This window comes from Parus major, chromosome 11 (assembly GCF_001522545.3).
Source record: "Parus major isolate Abel chromosome 11, Parus_major1.1, whole genome shotgun sequence".
NCBI lineage: Eukaryota > Metazoa > Chordata > Aves > Passeriformes > Paridae > Parus > Parus major.
In genome coordinates, this window is record NC_031780.1 from 18356662 (window position 1) to 18360331 (window position 3670).

A 3670-nucleotide genomic window follows, 5' to 3' on the forward strand; every position below is an offset into this window, starting at 1 on the left:
GGAGCGCGCCCGGCAGCGGCACCGGGACCGCCGGAGCGCGCCCGGCACCGGGACCGCCCGGGTGGGTGCGGCTCCCCAGGGAAGAGGGCGGCGATGCCCCTCGGGACGCCGCGGGCTGCAGCGGGTGCAGGGAGATGCCGTAGGGACGCTGCGGCTGTGGAGCAGCCTCCGTGCCCCCCCGGGTGTCCGCAGGGACCCGGCGCTGCCGTGTCCCGGTGAGTCCCGTGCCGTCCCGCCGGGAGCAGCGAGCGCAGCGCCTGGGCCGGTCCGCTGCGGCCCCGCCGCGGGACGTGCAGCGCTCGGAGCTGTCCCAAAGGCGGGGGCACACGCCGCTGGTTGCGCTGCTCCGCTTGGCAGCTCCCCGTGTCCGAAGCTATTGCTCTAGCCACAGCAGAACGGCCGCGCTGGTACAGCTTCCGAACGGGGACGCTGTTGGCAGGAGGTCTGGAAAACAAAATAAGGCTCTTTGCATCTCCAGAGCTGCTGCCCTGGCGTGCTGCTCCCTCGGCATCCTCGCGGGAAATTTAAGGTAGTTCATTTTGTTGGTAACACTTACCGCTCTCCTGTGTGCCCTTTTCCTACCAGCACTTCCTCACGCACTCTGAAATAACTTTTAAGAGAAAGGCTGTCTTCCTAAATCATCGGGGTTTTAACTAATGACAGGACAGTGTCTTCGGTAGGACCCTCCAAACAAAAACATTTTCCCGTGTGAATAACACACAAGGGATGGCCATGGATTTGTGACCCCAGCAAAAGGCACCAGCTTGGATCTGGCCTGCAATAGCGCGAGTCGTCTGCCAACTGGGATGTACTGGAGCTGCTCCTCTGTGGTCTGAAACGGTGAATCATCCCTCATTTTGGCATCTCTCAGGGTTTTCCAAAAAACTGGAAAAGGTGCCTCAGTGACTAAGGACTTTCAATTGCTCGATGCCCTGGTGGGAAGGAGTGGGGGCTGGCTCAGCTCCTCTCCAGTCCTGGCTCAATCTGCCCAGTCCTACCGTGTTCCACTCGCTGGACTCACAGCACCAAACTGCTCCTGGCTCCTCTGTTTCCTCTCAAAGCAGCTTACATTTTTATTCAGGATAGTTATTTTTTTCCTGATTGTCCTTTAGGAGCAAGTTTATGATGAATCAGAAGAAACCACTTTTAAAATGCATTACATATAGGTTGCACCAGTTTAATTAGGGCAAGTTTAAATGTCTCCTGAAATTAAGCCAGTGCATATTTCTTCAAAAAAGAAGCAAGTGAAAATACTGGAGGTCCAAAGGTGTGGTAGGATGTATGAGCAGGAGATGGTGCAGTGTGTGAAAGTACAGCAGTGTTTGTGGAAAGCAGCATTAAACGTACAGAATAGATCTATACATCAAAAATTTGCTTAGAAAATAAGCATTGCTTTTGTGGAGTGATACAGCTAAATTAAATTTAGATTTTTAACAAATGCTTCTACCTGAAAGTTTAATTAAAACATAGTAGATATTAAGATCCAATTTGCTATTGTGCAAATATAAAGAATAATTATTTGGGTTGGAAAAAATAGAAATCTACCCAATATTACTTTTTTTTGAGTCACAGAGTTTATTGATTTTATCAGAGAACATTCCATGCTCACTTAGTCCTAAGTCCTCACTTAGTTGCTCCTGAACTTCATTTGCATACAACCATCTCCACAATTTTCGTAAGAGAATGGAAAGCTAGACATATGATTCTGCACCTAGTCCTGACTATGAAACAAATTTTAGTGCCCATTTTTCTAATACTGTGACATTAAACTGGGTTTAATTAAACTGGTTTCCCTAAAAACCACCCTGGAGGAAACTGAATTGCTTTGTAACTTTAGAAATAAAAGTTACCTTCCCACTGGATGGAGAAAATGGCAAGTATTACAATTTGAATGTACATTTGTGTACAGGTAATCTGTAAAACAGTAATTTGTATTTCTCTCCACTCACTTATTTTAAATTGAGCCGTAATACACATAAATATGCAGGGTAAGGAAGTGTAATGGAATGTTTTATTTAATAAAACATGATGTATACTGACTCACATTGGACTTCCTTCAAGTCAAGAGGTGAGAACCTACCTAGGAAAGCTTATAAACTTGTTGCTGAAACTGCCTTTGGGCTTGAGATTTTTCATAGGGAAAAACACTTCTAGTAAAGTACAGAATCTCTGTGAATTTTTGTATTCATTCTATTATAAAAATGTTTCCAAATATTTTTCATGCATTTTATCACAAAAAACATTTCTGAATACATTTGTTGCATTTTAATTTTTTGAGTTATATATGTACAGAATAAAAAAATAAAAGAAAAATCTAAGGTATCATTGTGGTAATCTCATCTGATCTTTAAAGATACAATCTTTCCTGAATTGTTTTTTGTTTGAGATGGAGAATGGTCTTTAGAAAAGTTATCTTCTTACCATGGTTTCAAAATTGACTGTGAAAGACAAATTTACCACAGAACCTGCTGAGCTGCTCTTCAGTTCTCAGCACTGCTCATACCTGTGCCCTGATTGCAGCCCAAGTTTGTCATTAATAACTCAGCACACAGCAAAGTCCCCCTGCCCTGTTCAGCTGCTTGGAGTGCTAACAGGGCACAGGCATGAGTAACCTATTGTCTTCTACAGCAGTGAAAATGCTTGGAAAGGAACACTATTTCCTGCTTATGTGTCATGGGTTTGTCTCAAATACACGCTTTCAGTGCCTCCAAATATAAAATTTAACCATTTTAAGTTTAAATTTAATATCAAGATGCTACCTACCAATTCTGATAAGATTTTGAGATAACTTCTTAAAATTAAGAACTCTTTATCTATGTTATTGGAATTCACTTTACATTTATTTACACTATAAAAATATTCCTTCTGCTGCTGATTTTAAGTATGACATAGAAATGATATATTGGAGAGCACAAAGATGACTAGAGAACTAAGAGCTGTCCCAGGAATAGCATAGGTGTAGGTTAAAAAAGACCTCTAAGATTCCCTCAGTGCTGCCAAGGCCACCACTAACCCATGTCCTCAAGTGCCACATCCACACGTTTTTTTCCCTCCAGGGATTGGGAGTCTGCCCTGGGCAGCCTGACCACCCCTTTCCCTGAAGAAATGTTTCCAAATATCCACCCTGAGTCTCCCCTGGCCCAGCCTGAGGCCGTTCCCTCTGCTCCTGTCCCTGTTCCCTGCCAGCAGAGCCCGACCCTCCCCGGCTGTCCCCTCCTGTCTGGGACTTGTGCAGAGCCACAAGGGCCCCCTGAGCTCCTTTTCTCCAGGCTGAGCCCCTTTCCAGCTCCCTCATCTGGTCTTCATAAGATTTCTGCTCTAGACCCTTCACCAAACCTAGGTCCCCAGCTTGGAAGGCAGGGTCTGTCTAATTTTTGTTTGACGTACTTCAGTTGCAAATGAATTTCATTTTAAATATGGCTTATAGAAATTTTGGAGCTTGCAAAGCTAATTGTAAATACTTGTTTAATAACCTAGAAAGCACTTGATGGTGAGACTTAGGAATATTTATCATCAAGGTTAGAATTTAACCCTTAAGTGTTTCCAGGGGGTGGTTTTCTATTCCTAGGCATTTGTGCAGATTTTCTGTTTGTCTTTTTTGTTTTGTTTTTGTCATTCATTCTGGCCAACTTTTACAGAAACTTGCAAGTTTTTTCAGGAAAGGCTGTTA

The 3670-nt window shown here is 44.0% G+C and overlaps 1 long non-coding RNA gene across 1 annotated transcript; it reads left to right on the plus strand.

Moving 5' to 3' along the window:
- The first annotated feature begins 6 nt into the window (after nt 1–6).
- LOC107209620 lies at nt 7–2319 on the plus strand. The gene is made up of 2 exons (XR_001523639.1): nt 7–529; nt 664–2319. It is a non-coding gene; the product is annotated as an uncharacterized LOC107209620 (long non-coding RNA).
- The last annotated feature ends 1351 nt before the right edge of the window (nt 2320–3670 follow it).